At 42.9% G+C, this 16,783-nt stretch overlaps 1 protein-coding gene across 1 annotated transcript in view; it reads left to right on the top strand.

Annotated features, from left to right (window-relative positions):
• Positions 1 to 16,783, top strand: part of LOC137622289 (uncharacterized) — a 73,553-nt gene that overhangs the window by 49,177 nt on the left and 7,593 nt on the right. The window contains exon 11 of the mRNA XM_068352849.1: positions 2,810 to 2,965. The gene's annotated coding sequence lies outside the window, so the exon portion shown is untranslated. The remainder of the gene's footprint in view (positions 1 to 2,809; positions 2,966 to 16,783) is intronic.

Raw genomic sequence — 16,783 nt, 5'->3', positions numbered from 1 at the left:
CCTCTAGACCATTACCGCATGTCTTCCATTATTCAGTATTGGTTTAGGTTACAGAGACTCCCAACACTCTAGCTTTTCAGACTGCAAGCCTTGTAAGGCACTCAACATACTTTGAGTTGCACTCAAAATCTCCTCAACCTTATGGCTTTTGAGTAAAACTAATTTTTAAACAGTTGATAAAATCAGAGGTAAGGTACTTCCATTTAAGATACTATCAACCCCTCCATGGAAATTACCAGAGATATCTTTCTGTAAATATTTTATTGGTGTTAAAAAAACACATGACTGAATTAGAAGCTAGGTCTCTATATGGAACATGTTGAAGAACATAAGGGAATTAACTTTTATATATACCGATGGCTCTAAATCCGATGCTGGGGTTGAATTTTGAGTATATAGTAGTTCTTTTAACTGTAGAAGGGCACTTCCTCCAATATCTTATATATTTACTGCTGAATTATATGGCATACTGCCTGCTATTGAGAAAATAGCGTTAAGAGGAGGGCAATTTTACTATTTATAGTGATTTAAGAAGTGTCCTTCAAGCTTTAAAAGGTTTTAATTCTAGTAACCCTTTAGTTTTAAAGATTTTAGAGTGGCTTTTAATTATTGACTTAAGAGGTATAACAGTTCGATTTTGCTGGGTTCCGGCACATGTAGGTGTATCTGAAAATGAAGAGGCAGATTCACTGGCAGTGTGTGCTGCAGCCTAGTTGCTACCAAGAAGGTCTCCCATTCTTTGTAATGATTTTTTGCCAGAAATTAGGAATTCTATTTAAAACAATTGGCAACAGCATTGGGATAATTTAACCGAAAATATGATGAGAGAAATTGCGATTGGTATACCCCCTTGGAGGTATAATGGGATGCCTCGAAAATGGGAGTTTACTCTTTGTCGTCTCCGCATTGGTCGCACCCGGATGACACACAAGTTTCTGCTGGCTGGCCAACACCAACACCAACCATATTGCGAAGACTGTTTGATACCCTTGACAGTGAGGCATTTGCTGACGATGCCCCACTTATAGCACTGAAAGAAATATATATCTGTTTTAGGCTCATGGTGAAGATAGCAGGTTCATCCTTGCCAAGATCCTTGGATATGTCGTACAATGCCAGTGACATTTTTAAATTTATATCAAAGGCAGGTCTTCTTAATGCTATTTAACTTCTATAACATATGTACTTCTGGTTTTAATTGAATATTTTTTGAATCTTTATTTGTACTAAACGATATTGGCGTCAATGACCTTTGATGTCAGGATGCCAGAGAACTTCAAATCGATCAATCAACCAATTTGTAGCTACTGGGGATGTGGTCTAAATTTTTATTAAATTTTGGAATATTTCCATTTTGAATAGCTTGGTATTATGTATAGATAATTTATCAGGTAATGAAGTATTTAGGAACACAGTTGGAAGTCGTTGTTGACTAAGATACATTACTAGACCGAGGTGTATAAGGTAAAAAGATTTTTGTACTAAATTTTATCTAGAATGACCCACCTCCATCAGTGTGCAAGAGTCGGAAATATGAACATCAGGAGAGATTAATTGAAGTACAGAATTTCGATGATAAAATTTCATTCTGTATTCAACTGATGTTCATGTACAGTACATGCGCACCCTCCTCCCCACTGACTACAGTAATGATATAAAAAAGATACAGTTTTAGTGCTGAATTACACTTGAGAGACTAGACTAAATTCTGTGCTGCTTAAACATGCCATGGTTATTACCATTAGTCACTTAATTGTCTGTATATTGGGTTAGATATGTAAGCTTACAGAAAGGAAGAAAATTGGATAAACATTTGTTAGAATAAGTGAGAGTACGAGAAAGAACCAATGTGAGTATAAGGTTGATATAGAAGTAACATTATAATTTTTTAAATCTGTCATACATTATTGGCCAAAAATTGATTAAAGGTAGTTTTCTAACTTGTACAATACGAACTGATGTACTTTCTTTATTAATGGTGTACAATAAGTAATACTTTGCCTTAAGTCATTGAATGGTTCCAAGAGATCTGACGAAAGTAGATTCGACATAGGTCTGATTTTCTACCCATAAGGTGTCCTACACCTTCGCTATACACTTTAAAATTAGAAAGTACATAAAACTTATTTCATAAAACCCGGGTACTGTACGTGCATTGATAAGCTTTCATGTAAAATACAATGATGTATAATACTAAATTTTATTGTACTATGTAAGGTCTGGTAAAAGATATGACTAAGCTGGAATGATGTTGAAAACTTAGATAGGTACTATTTCTCATGTTGAAAACTTAGATAGGTACTATTTCTACAAGTGGGATCTCAAGGTCATCTTGACAAAATGAGGAATTTTCACACCTAAAATGTAATCTTTGATATCTTTACTACTTTACCCATGAAGCTTTCGAGTATTAATCCGTGACAAGTCACCAGTTGTGAAATTAAATTTTTCTTATCAAAGTGATATAGAATATATAACTATGAAATTAAACAGAGCTGTGTATTGGCTGTCTGACAGAAATTTAAATCAAAACATTGGTCATAAGAACAAACCAATTGTTGGGTATTATATTGAGAAAACCATTAAAATTTACAAAAATATTGTAATACCTATATGCAAGGCTTTAGTTCCTATATATTGAATAGACTACATAAATATTGTAAACAACCAGAACTCTTTTAATAGACTTCAGATTCATATTGAAAGTAGGCTGTAATGATTTAATCAGTTGACAGCAATTCAAATTTCATATTGATAATTACTTTTAAACACAGTTACAATTTATTCTAAGTTTACCCGTTTATTACAGATCTTCATGTATGATTGGATGGACCTAGCGAGAATCTTCCTTTGTTCTGTAACTCAACCCAGCATGTTCTGATAATGACTGCGAAAGACCTATTTCTAGATCCTTGAAACCTGTTACTAAAAACTGCACATTTGAATGTAAACTCTGAAAACACCAGTAAGTGAGGTATCCTGACTTTGACGGAAAAATCTTTTTTAAATTATAGAAAATGTTGTTCTTCTATTTGAGGAAATGCTGGTCTATTTTCTTTAAATCTGTTTGTTCCTACTCTAGTACAAACCTATGTCCTTTATTAGGAGTATGCTTTCGGTGAAACTGGATAAGACTATGAAATTTTTCCGAGGTTTTGGTAGTTGTTCACTTTTAAATTATTGCATTGTCCATCCTAGTCCAGAGATCTTTGCCAAAATCATCCAATACCTTAATCTTCTTAAGCTCCATAATTGTTCCACTACCTAAAACTTCACACACTCAGACTTGCCTACGAAATGAGTTCAACCTGTGCTAAAAGATTTTTCCAGATGGCAAGACCTTTCTACTGATTTGCTTGATAGGTAATTTGAGCAGGTGACTTCTTGGGTCCAATCTGAGATCTCGTACAAGCGTAGAGATGCCTAATTGTGCTTACTCTATTTTCGGTAAGGCTCCTCTCCAACCAAAGACAGACATTTAGCCTAACACTTAATGCCATGCTTCTATTTGGTCTCCAAGGCTAAGGAACTTGTGCCCTTTTAGCTCTGCTGAGTGCATGAAAGCTAGAAGCAATTCACTCTCCGAAGGGTAACCAAGACTAAGCTCATGTTGTCATTTCTTCTTCTACAGGGGATCACCCTGAGTGGTTCTCAAACTGGTCTAATAGCACCCTGGGGGAAGGAGGATTCTTCAGAGAACACTTTGAGAATCCTCAACCATGCAGCACCAGACAATTGTCTGGTACCTCCAGAAGCAGAGATTTTTTAGACTTCAGTCTGATTGCAAAGGTCTTAGTTCTTGTTTGCGGGTTCATTGACCTCCAGGGGCAATTTCTACGCCTATTGGGAGAGATACTGCCCATTGATTGGCACTTAGTGCCTCTCAAAAGGTCAATTGTTAAGATCCTATTTCTCCAACCAGAGGAACCCCCTGGCTCCAGCTGATAAAGCAAGATCTACCCAACAACAAAGGTTCTACATTCCAGATGACGTGTTAGTTCTAGGGTTTAGAATAGGCTACCATTGTAGGTGCTTCCATGATCAGCCGCCAAGCAACTTTGATTCAACCACCTGTTGGGTGTAGTCGTATACTTCCCCTTGACCTAGGATTCAATAATCTGCAAACACTGTAGCTGTATTCAGACCTATTTTTATGCTGAAAGCAAGAACCTAATAGGTGCTACAGCCAGCTAATCATGGGGTATTTTGGTAGTGAAGGAACAATGGAGGGGAAGAATGCATTCATTCTTTAACAGACTGACTTCTACAGTCAACTCTTCCTTGGAAGAGGTAGACTGGACCCTTGGGAACAACGATTTTTCCATTCCTAGATACTTTTCAAGATGGAGACCACACATACCATGCAGTCTACCATCAAGAAAGAAGACTTAATGCTTTAGTTGGACCTGAAGGATGGATACTTTTAGATACCAATCCTGTAGTTGTTCTACAGGAATTACCACCTCTGTTTCCTCTTGGCTATAGATATCTGTTCAAAGCCTGGAGCCTAAGACAGTCTACCACCCATGAGCATTCAAGCTCGCCTTTTCTGGTACCTATGCGAATGAGATTTGCCACATGGAATTTGAAAAATTTACTTTGTCTCCTTCCAGAAAGCAATACTCCAGGATTTAAGTTCTTTGGCCAGTCTAAGAAAGGGATTTTGACGAAGGAAAAATCTATTTCTGGGGAGAGACCTGTGGCGCCCGGCGAAAAGTCCTTCTTGTATACCTTTTCTGATAAAAACCTTCCAATTATACCAGAGAAAGATAAAAGCATGGAATGCTGAGGTTACAACCCTCGCGCGAGCACCTTTTGGGTGTCGTGTATAAAGCAAAGGCGCGTGAAATCCACTATTCACAGGTTGTCTTCCATTTAGTTAATTCCTTCGCCAAAGGGATGGGCCGATACAGAGGCCCTAGACACATCCCCATCGCCGCACCACCCACGCCACGACGCGAGCGCCATCTGAACAACATCCTTCTGTATTGACCATGATGGCTTGGAAAGGAAAGGGTGGGATCGTGTAAATTAAGGGGAAGGGTTTCGCCGGGCGCCACAGGTCTCTCCCCAGAAATAGATTTTTCCTTCGTCAAAATCCCTTTTCTGGGTCGAACCTGTGGCGCCGGGCGAAAATGTACCAGAGAATGCCTTCCAAGCCCAACAATAACTACTAATTTAATAAGGGGAGAGAAACAACACCATGTAAAGAAAATCATATATAATTCAGGTAAGTAGGCATAAAATATAAACTAGCCACAGGGCATAGTGAGAGTAAGGATAAACAAACATTATAACAAGGAAACCTCTGAGTATCAGAGGAAAACATGCAACAAAACTGACATGGCTAAGAATATCCCAACTTAATAACAAGGGAAAACAATAATAGTTACAATCATATTAACCTAATATGTAATACACTTAGGGCTAACGAACCACCAAGGAAGCGGCGTCGTGGTGCGAGTGGCGGGTAGGAGGGAGAAGAGAAGAGATGGATGAAAGGAAGAACAAAAGATCAATGGGGAGAGATAAGGCTCCCAGCTGCAACCGTTGGATATTTAAGAGCCTGTAAGTTCTTTAGATAGTGGCGTTTGAAGACCATAGGAGATTTCCAACCCGTGTACTTCTTAAGGTTATCAAAGTCCATATTCTGGAAATAGTTGATGGAGGTAGCTATCGATCGGATATCATGAGCATGGGGAAATGATCCCGGATTGGCTTGTTTAATGAATTATAGGATCTGTTGCCTAATGCCACGTATGGAAATGGTACCTCCTTGTTCTCTGATAAACAAGGGGCCAGACGATCGGGTAGCAGTCCTGGCTAAAAAGGCCCTGAGAGTGGTGACCGGACATAGAGAAGTATCTTGGAGAAGAGGAATAATCTTCCAAGGGGACCACCTATTTTGGGGGTCCTCGTTCTTAGCTAGGAACGCCCTGTCTGGTGAAAGAAGTACCTCACCTGAAGGGAGGAAATCCATGTTCTCTGAGTTTCGTGAGAGAGCTGCTAGTTCTGAGATTCTGGAACCCGAGGCCAAAGCTGTTAGAAATAAAGTCTTCCTAAGAAGAGTGATATAAGAGCAGGATTCGTTGTCCGTGTCGGAGGCCAGTTTGAGGACATCATTTAGAGACCAAGAGACCTTTTGAGGACGGACCGAAGGTCGAAGCCTAGCACATGCTTTTGGGATAGATGAGAAATAAGACTCCGCCAGGTTAATGTTAAACCCAACCAGGAAGACTTTCCTCAGAGCTGACTTAATGGTGGTTATAGTGCTAGCTGCTAGGCCTTTGTCAAAAATGGACCTAAAGAAGGAGATGGCTAAATTAGGAGTCATAACCGAATGGTCTGAAGTCCTTAAGAAATCCGCTAGTTTCTTAACCGCCGAATCATATTGGCGAATCGTTGAGTCCCTTTTGTCTGATTCTATAAAGAGGACATTATCTGGGTCGATGTTTGCGTCCCTACGTGCCGCAAACTTCATGAAATCCACAAAGTTAGGGTTTTGGCTATCCTTGAGGAATCTGACAGTCCGTGTTTGGACCACCTGGGTCAGTTTGGGGAATGGGATCCGGAAGGGACGGAGTTTCAACTCGAGGAGGAGAGGAAACCAACTGCTCTTTGGCCAGTGAGGTGCCACTAAAGCTACTACCCCGTTGAAGGAGCGGAGTTTGTGCAAGACTTTCAGTAGAAGATTCACTGGAGGGAATAAGAAGATCTTCTGCCAATGGTTCCAATCCAGGGTTAATGCGTCCATGGCATAAGCCTGAGGGTCCAGGTTCGGTGTCACATAACACGGGAGTTTGTGATTGAGTCGGGTCGCGAATAGATCTACCTGGAGACCTGGAACCAGCCTGAGTATCCACCGGAAGGAGTGCATGTCCAGGGACCATTCCGATTCCAGTGGGCTCGTCCTGGATAATGCGTCTGCTATCACATTCTGGACTCCTGCTAGGTGAGTTGCTGACAGGAACCAGTCTTTGTCGGCTGCCAAGGTGAAGATAGTGACCAGGATCTGATTCAGGTTGGGTGATTTGGACCCCCCCTCTGTTGAGGCAGTGGACTACGGCCGTGCTGTCTGAGACTACTCTGATGTGGGTCGACCTCGGAGGGGAGATTCTCTTCAGGGTCAAGAACACCGCCATGGCTTCGAGAACATTGATATGGAACTGTCTCATGGCGGGTGACCAAGAGCCCTGACACATCTGATGTTGGGAGTAACCCCCCCAACCACTCAGAGACGCGTCGGTATGAATTGTCACTTGTGGAGAGGGGAACTGTAGAGGAACCGACTTGGAGAGGTTCCTCCGATCGGACCATGGTTGTAGTCTCATTTTCAAGACAGAGGGGATCTTCGAGGTCTTGTCTCTTAAAGGTATTGACGCCCTCTTTCTCCAAACTCGATTGATGTCTTTGAGTTTGGCTTTTAATAGGAGATCGGTCAGTGAGGCAAACTGGAGTAGGCCGAGGACTCGTTCTAAAGCTCTTCTGGACACCTGTTTTTGTTTGAGAAAGTTCCTGACCTTGGAAGCTATCTCCCTCATCTTCTTGGGAGGAAGGGAGAGCTTGTGCTTTGAGAGGTCCCAACGGATGCCTAACCATTCGAAGAGGCTTGATGGTTGTAGGCGGGACTTCCGGAGGTTGACTTGGAAGCCCAGTTTGGCGAGAAAATGGAGTACCTTCGACGTAGCTCTTTTGCATTCCTGGTGCGACTGGGCCCAAATGAGCCAATCGTCCAGATAGGCGACGATTTGTATCCCTTGGTGTCTGAGTTGCTCGAGCACCGTCTCCCCCAGTTTCGTGAATACCCTGGGGGCAATGCTGAGACCGAAGGGCATGACTTTGAATGCGAAGGCTCTCTTGCCGAGACGGAAGCCTAGATAAGGAGAGAAGTTTCGAGCTACTGGGACATGATAATAGGCGTCGGTAAGATCGATAGAGGTGGTGACGGCCCCACGGGGAAGTAAGGTCCGTACCTGAGAGATAGTCAGCATACGGAACTTGTCGCAAAGGATGTAAGAGTTGAGCTTCGACAAGTCCAGAACTACCCTCAACGCCGACGAGTCTTTCTTCGGGACTGTAAACAGGCGGCCTTGGAACTTCAGGGATCGAACCCGCTTGATTGCTCTCTTCTTGAGTAACTCCGCAGTGTACTCTTCCAGGATGGGAGTGGGTCTCTGGAAGAAGGTCACCGGTGGAGGAGGGGATCCCTGTGACCATTTCCAACCCAAGCCCCCTTGATATTATGCTGTGAGCCCATGGACTGAAGGTCCAATGATCCCGGTAGTGATAAAGTCTCCCTCCTACCGGCATCACATCATTGGGAGGGAGTGAACTTAGGGCCCCTCCCTCCACGGGAACCCCTTGCTCTGGGCCCGCCGCGTTGGCGGAACTGTCCTCTACCTCTGGAACTCCCTCTTTGGTATCCACGAAAGGAACCGGAGGGTTCGTAGGCAGGGTTGTATGCAGGTGAGGGCATCCAAGAGGGGTTGGGCTGTGTACCAGGGGGAGCAGCGAGGTAGACTACCTGCTGAGGAGGCGCCTGTTGTCGAGAAGTCGAGGCCGCGGATGGCTGTGGGGACGAGGTACCCCGGGCCGCTTTGTAAGGACTAAACCTCAGCTTCTTCTTGAAGAATGTGTGTCTCTGGGGTTCGAACCTCTTTTTGGCTGAGAGACCCCACCTTACCTGCAAATTCTGGTTTGCCCTCGCTGCGTCCTGAAGAACCTTATCCACCTCGGTCTGAGGGAAGAGGGTCTTACCCCAGCAGGAGGAAGCTATCAGTCTGTTCGGTTCATGCCTGATGGTGGCCTCCGACAGAACGAACTTCCTGCAACTAACCCGTGCTGACCAGAAGTCATGGAGATCTATTTGGTAGGATAGCAGCTGGTTCTTTGTGGCGACTCTGAACAGCGTTTCCTCTGGGTAAAGAGATGCAAGGGACTCCATGGAGGTGATGGATCGGAGGGACCTAGCAAGTCTAGTACGGGTCTCGAACTCAGTTTTGAGAAGACTCTCTATTAATCTGGGAAGCTTCTCAGAGAAAAGAGTAGAGGCACAGTCCGGGTCTAGTTTCCCCACCGTGAAGGTAGAGGCCGCAGCATCCCAGGCTGCCGAGGAACCCGGAATAAGCAAAGAGGTGGGGTCCGTCTCCTTGAGAGCCGGCATGGAAGAGCCTTCTTTGATGGCCTGTATAGTCAGCTCTGTGACTTTGTCTATGAGCGGCAAAGAGATGGAGGCCGCTGTCGTAAAAATAGTGTAGGAACCTTTGTGAGGGGTGAGCTTAGAGTTAATACACCCCCACTCTGATAGTGTTCTGGCCCAGATAGCCTGGGCCTGCTCTTTTGGAAATATGACCGTTTCCTTCGGTACCTTGTCCATACGGACCAATGCATGTTCCTTTAACCGTACAAAACCATTGAACGGGAATGCTAGGCCCGGGGGATAGAACTCCAGGTCCTCTAGAGGGCGGGTGCCCATGCCCTCCAGAGTTAGGGAGCCATCTACGAATGGAGCATGCAAAGCAAACCGCCAAGGATTGTTTTTATCGAAGGGCGGCAGCTTCGATGCGTCTGGGGCAGAAGGGGGAGGGAACTGAGTTCCGGCGCGGATCAGAGTAGCCATCATATCCTTAATCTGTGTTATTGCACCCGAGTGATGTTGAACTTGATCCCTGACCAATCCTTTGATCAGTTGGATGGGGAGGAGATCAGCCCAGGGTACCTGAAAGTCACCCGTTGGTTTTTTCTTGGATTTGGTAGACTTAGACTTCTTAGGAGTAGTGGTTTTACGAGGAGCAATATGAATATCAGGAGCTGTCGAGGGTCCGGGGACCGGTGACGTTGATACTGGCAAAGCTGAAGTCTTATAAGTTCGAAGTGGCTTCACCTTGGGTCGTACGGAGGCAGAGGGATCCCGAGGAGAAGCCTTAGAGTTATCAAAACCTAGAAAGGAAGAGGTAGAAGAGGGAGTAGGAGAGAAAAGGGTTTCCACCAACTCGGCACCACTTACCTGCTCGTCCCTGGGTTCTACGTCTATATCCAGACCAGCCATGTCCATCGGTACGAGGGTTTCGTCCTCCACGGAAATGGTAGCCCTGACTTCTTCAATTAAAGGGGCAGCAAGGTCAGGAGAGACTGCAGCAGTAGTCGAGCCTGGGAAGAGACGGGAGGCCATATCCCCATCGAGGAGATAGGGTGCGCCAGACGGGGCATTCCTGCCAAAGCCCGACACCCACGGCCGAAGAGTAGCCCTTGCTGACCGAAGAGAGACATCGTCGGCCTGTAAGATTTGCAGTGATTAGTGATGGAGGAGGGGGTTTGCCCTCCTAAATATACTGTGTATATCATATTCATGTCTATATTAGTGTCTGCCAACGAGAAATAAGGAACAAAGGGAAAACCCACTTACATCATCATTCAGCAGAACTGACGACAACTCGTAACAGAACGAGCACAAATCCGGGAACCACACTGGGTATTGGGCCTGTCCCGGTTCCTGGATAAAGGGAATGGAGCAGTGAGCATGAGACCGGCAGAGGTCATGCCCAACGGGGTCGCTGAACGAGGCAGAGCATCCTTCAGCAGTACAACGGGCCTTCTTTAAAAGAAAGGAGACATGAGTCTGGTGATGCTTGAAACTCTGATAAGGGATAAAAACCTATTATTTTAGAGTTCTGGCACTCACTGAATTACCTAAGCACCCATATTGCATTGACCAAACAACTAACTATTAACTTTAAGTTGATACTGCCCTATACCATTGTTGGCACTTTAAAATTCAATTGTCTGTATATTTGTAATGCACCCAATGTCTGTTAATGACATAAGGATAATAAGCTTAAAGTAATCCGCCGACCTCCAAGGGTCGGGGAAGCAGTGACATGCCCTTAAAATAAATAAAAACACCAGCCTTAGCTAAAGGCAAGGCAAATATAAGTGTGAAGTGTATGGGCGACCTCCGGTGAAGCCGGAGCTCCGGTGAGGCCGGACCGTAATGAAATGTCCTGAATAAAGGAGCCTTAGCTAATTAGCTAAGGCAACTTTAAGTGTTAAGTGTTTGGGCGACCTCCGGTGACGCCGGAGGATAATGAGATGCCCTGAATAATTCAATTGTGGCTAATAATTCAATTGTGAAAGATAAAAAGCTAAGTCGTAGCTAAAGACTAAAGCTTAGATTATAGTAAAGCGTATTTACGATCTCCGGTGAGGCCGGAGGGAGAAGAAAGGTCCTGAATAATTATTGTGAATAACAACACAGTTGTAATAACAAAGGCTATTGTGGATATGGCCGTGGCCTGAGACCGAAGTAAGGGCCACCGGAGGGTCGTATCTAAACAATATGAAGCCCGTCCCATGTAGTAAACAATATAAATATAACAATAGAACGAAAGTTATTGAGAATCCCTCGTGGCGGAGTATAACTCAAGGCGGAGTGGAAAACGTTCATACTTACTCCCGAGCCGTAACGGGGAGAGGACGAAACACGGACCAAAATAACGCTAACAATTGAAAAGTCACGAAAAATAAATAACTCGTAAGTTATCATCCACCCAGAGGGGGAGAGGTGAGGGAGGGAGAACCCGCTGAACGCACAAAACGGAAAACGGGAAATCCGCTCCCCCACTGGAGCTAAGAAAGAAAACGAGAGAAAGGGGTAACTCGTGACTGCGAACAGAAAACGGGGACCCCAATCTCTCGCTCTCTTGGACACAAAAACAGGACTAAAAATCACAAAACACTATTATAAACGTATAAAATAAAAATGTACATCCATATAACACTACGATCGAAGAATAGCATCCGTTAAAACTTAAAATAAATAGCACAGTCGAGTGACGAACGCCTCGGGCGGTTACTAAACAAAAACAAAGCTAAATCGCTATCTCGATCGTAGGCTGGACTTACTAGCAAAAAGTACCATGATCATAAATACACAAAAAAATAAAAATAAAAATAATAACGGTTCTAAAGGCATAAGGCCAGGGACTTAACCAAGAACCTAAGTGACAGAGTACTAAACGGGCAGATAAAGATGAATTCCCAAACAAGTGAACAAACAATGGCCGCCATGAAAGGCCAGACGGGAAATAATAAAACAGACTATACTGGATATAAAACACAAGCCCGGTACAATAAAATACTGTCAAAACAAACTATGGTACTTAACATTGGAATGTGTGAAGATGGAGCTTCGGACATGACAAAATAAATCCACGATAGATAAAAAAGACCGAGAGCACAACGAATCAATTCAACACTTTGAATTCCAAAGAGAAGGATGTAGTTCAGATGGCGCTCGCGTCGTGGCGTGGGTGGTGCGGCGATGGGGATGTGTCTAGGGCCTCTGTATCGGCCCATCCCTTTGGCGAAGGAATTAACTAAATGGAAGACAACCTGTGAATAGTGGATTTCACGCGCCTTTGCTTTATACACGACACCCAAAAGGTGCTCGCGCGAGGGTTGTAACCTCAGCATTCCATGCTTTTATCTTTCTCTGGTATAATTGGAAGGTTTTTATCAGAAAAGGTATACAAGAAGGACTTTTCGCCCGGCGCCACAGGTTCGACCCAGAAATAGTGTTTAGTAGGTAAGCCCAGTCTCCTGACCAAACAGGATAGTGCACCGTAGTACTTTATGCTGAGAAGCACTTTGATCGTATCAACAAACACAGGAAGGTAGCTCGCCCATCCCTGCGTGACCAAGAACTTCCGGCACAATGTTGGCAGCGTCTTTTAGGAATTTTTTGTTGTTGGGAAACTTGTTCCGTATGGGCTCCTCCTCAAGCTATCACCTGAATGTTGCTGAAACTGTTGATGGTCAGCGTCCAGTTGGAACCTGAAACGTGGGACGATTGGGCTTGGTAGCTTCATGACGAGAACCTAGACTAAGGAGTTTCACAAGATTCCCACCCTCCAGGGATCTTGCTATTCAGATATATCTAAGGGTGGGTGGGGTGCACACCTGAGTAACCAAACCACTTAAAGGATGTAGTTCTTGGAAGTAAATTCATGTATATCAGCCTGCTTGTAGCATTGCAAATCATTTTAACACTAATAGGACACCCAATAGTATTGAACAACTGTTATGTCAACAAGCAAGGAAGAACAATTTCTGACACATGCGAGTGGGCAAAGCAAGTTCACACTAGGGCTGCTGACAATGTGATGAGAGCTGTCACCAAGGTTCATTCCAAATATTTTTTGACCGAATGCCTCACTTTTTAGCAGGTTCATGCTTGCCAAGATTTGTGGGCAGGATGTGTTGTACTATGCTAAGTAGTATTTTTTATTTATTTCAGAAGCATGTTTTCTGAAAGGTATTAAACTTTTATAAGGACATTACCTCTAGGGTTATAAATTTAATTTCCTTTTATTCTTTATAACAAATATTGGTGTCAATGACCTTCAATGTCAGGATGCCAGAAAACTTCATATCAATCAATCAATTCAAACTAGGAATGTTCTAATGTACGCTCAATTGCCTGGGGCGCAGTGTATGCCCAAAGAGGTCCCTAAGTCTGTGCGTGTCAGGAAGATTTCTTACTCTTCAGGGATCACAGTCGAAGAACCATTCACCTCCGGTTGGTATAGACCATTCAATATACAGTACTGCTCTCCAGGTCCAGAAAACTTTTCAGTAGTCTCCTCCAGTTCCAGTGAAGTTGGTAACATTCGGGACACCCCTAACACCCCTGGTACATTCTGGATGCATTTATTGATTACTCTACAGACTTTACATCAGTCCTCAAGATAATTTTGATGGCTCCAAAGTGTAATATGCTGTGTGGTATCTGGATATGGTGATTGCCTCTTCGATGTACCAGTAGACCTACCCATGTGTGATTGGCATTGTAAAAGGGATATTTCTCCAGTTAAAACCTCTCTGCAAGGGAATGCAGTTTTCCACATCCACCTTAATCAATGGAAGCTTCTTTCAGTCCTTGCAGTAGAGGGCTTGCTTATCAATTTATCCAGGTCTCTGGCTGAAGAGCTCAAACCTTTCCCTTCTGAGGGATAGTCCAGGCAAAAGAGAATATGCAAATTACCTTCTCTCTCTTGGGAACTCTTAACCACTTTTGGGACAACAGTTGAGTCCTAGAAATCCTAGTTGCACTAGTTATGTGTATTCTTGTATACCTGTGGAATGAGAAACTCCTCTTAATGTTGGTGATTAAAGGCTATTGCTCAGCCTTGAGCTACAATTTTAGACATAAAAATGAGTAATCCCTCAAAATCAGACCCACAGCTTGAAATGTGATCAGAGGCCTTTAATCACTCAGGAAGGAAACATACAAACCATTAAGGTGAGCCTCGATTTAAGGACCTGGCCCTTAAAAGGCTGTTCTTGATAGTGTTAATTTTGACCAGACTAGTAGGAGGACTACACAGTCTATCATATTTGGTGTTTCGTTCTTAGAGATGGAGACGGTTTTTGTTCGTTCCTGAATTTGTGGCAAAAAAGCAGAACTAGGTTTGATTCCTTTTCAGTCTCATTGCTAAACGAGGCAACAAGTAATCCTGACAACCTGCTTGTGTGTCCTGTGAGGGTAGCGAGGCTCTAGAAAAAGTGTATGAGATCATGTAGATCCCACTTAAAGAATCTCTTTGAAGGTATGGGGAAGATGAAGAAACTTGCCAGGTACCCTCTCTTCCTGGTTTTGTGAAACCATGAATAGAGCTTAGGGAGCAAAGGTATGTAATTTTATCCTCAGCCTCTCCTAGACCTCTTAAATTTGGAGGGATTGGTATCACTATAAAAAAGAACCATTCAGCTGCCCAAATTTTGAAGGCAAAGGGCTGGAAAAGGACAGCACCATAACACAGTCTTTGGGATTACACCCACAGGTCCCTGGATATGTTCTCCATAGGACCAATGATAGCTGCCCAACATGTGGTGTAATGAGCCATGCTCCTTTCAGGACTAGTAGTAGGGTCTCCAATATAGCAGTTGCATCATAAGTCTAAGGGTATAAGAGGGAGTGTTTCTGCCTTTTTTCCCCCTTTCTTTTTCCCTCTCGTTCAATTAGCTCGTTATGCATGTTGCATAAGATTTTTTATAATTATGATCATCCTTTACATTTAGATCTTTCTGACCGTTCCATCCTGTTTGTAAATACTAGGCATGAAGTTAATCTAATAGTCAGGCCTCCTCCACCTTGAGGCTCAATACTACACTGTATTCTAAGTTTTATTTCAGCTGTGACCAAGTTATGAAATGATCTTCCTAATCTGGTAATTGAATCTGTAGAACTTCAAAAGTTCAAGCTTGCAGGCAAATGTTTTTGTTGAACAGCCTGACATAAGTCTTTTTAGTTTATATATGAAATACCTGTTTTGATGTTACTGTTTTTAAAATATTTTATTTTAATTGTTCATTATTTCTCATATATCATCCTACTTTTCCAACTAGGGTTGTAGCTTATGCAGTAATAATGATAATTTGGATATGCCAGTGAGATGTTCTGGATTTGGAACACACACATGCAAGTGAGCACACTACTGACAGGTGGTTGTTTTATCGAGATAGTAAGTGTAGAATTCTTACACACTTTACAAGGAGGAGTGTGACATTTAAGGCAAACCCAGCACAGTTAATCATAATAGTCCTTAACTGAATATTGTTCCAACTGAAGATATTCTTGTATGAGAAACTTTTATGATGTGACGCAGTAGGTCATTCAAACCTGGGTCACGAGATGTAAGGATTCTTTGCTCTGTTTTCCTTCCTGGACTGAGCATCACAATCCCTTGTGTCTAGCCAGCTGGTTGGGCAAGTAGACTTCCTTCCTCCTAAGGATGACTCCCCTACTAAAGGACAAGGGTTTGTATTTGCGTAGGAATGAATCGCAAATTTTAAAAGTAATTTGTATTTTCCTACATATCCAAACCTAAGCCATTTAGGTTTCACTTCCTGCCAATTCTACCTCATCAGTCCCGGGCAAAATCTAAAGAAAGTCAAGGCACTGGCAGTCCCATACCAAGAACCTTGATAATTTTTCATTGGCTGTCTCCATCTCTCACCAAAATCTCGCCCTACTAAAGGAAATATGTTTTTATAGCTAGGAAAAATACAAATTACTTTTAAAATCTGATTTTATTTTTTTGATATATTTAGATATTTTAATTTTGGATTCTACCTAGGAAATTTTGTACTTTTTATGATGGAGAATTTTGACTGTCCATTTTATTATTACTTGCAAAGCTACACCCCTAGTTTAAAAAAGCAGTATGCTATAAGCCCAGTGGCTCCAACAGGGAAAATAGTTCAGTGAGGAAAGGAAATGAGGAAAAATAAAAGATCTTAAGAACAGTAACAAAATTAAAATAAACTATAAAAACTTTAACAAAACAAGACGAAGAGAAACAAGATATAATAGTGTGCCCGAGTGTACCCTTAAGCAAGAGAACTCTAACCCAGGACAGTGGAAGACCATGGTATAGAGGCTATGGCACGACCCAAGACTAGAGAACAATAGTTTGATTTTGAAGTGTCCCTCTCCTAGAAAAACTGCCTACCATGACTAGTCTCTCTTCTATCCTTACCAAGAGTAAAGTGGCCACTGAACAATTAGTCCAGTAGTTAACCCCTTGGGTGAAGAAGAATTGTTTAAAAATTGGTGTTTTCAGTTGAATGAGGACATGAGATCTATAAAGAATAGGCTAGACTATTCGGTGTATGTGTAGGCGAAAGGAAAATGAACCGTAACTAGGAGGGATCCAATGTAGTACTGTCTGGCCAATCGGAGTACCCCATAACACACAAGGGTTAGTATCTCAACAGGTGGCTG

Source organism: Palaemon carinicauda, chromosome 29, assembly GCF_036898095.1.
Source record: "Palaemon carinicauda isolate YSFRI2023 chromosome 29, ASM3689809v2, whole genome shotgun sequence".
Classification (NCBI taxonomy): Eukaryota; Metazoa; Arthropoda; class Malacostraca; order Decapoda; family Palaemonidae; genus Palaemon; species Palaemon carinicauda.
The sequence above is the reverse complement of the archived record's forward strand: the minus strand, read 5'-3'. Positions and strand labels throughout refer to the sequence as shown.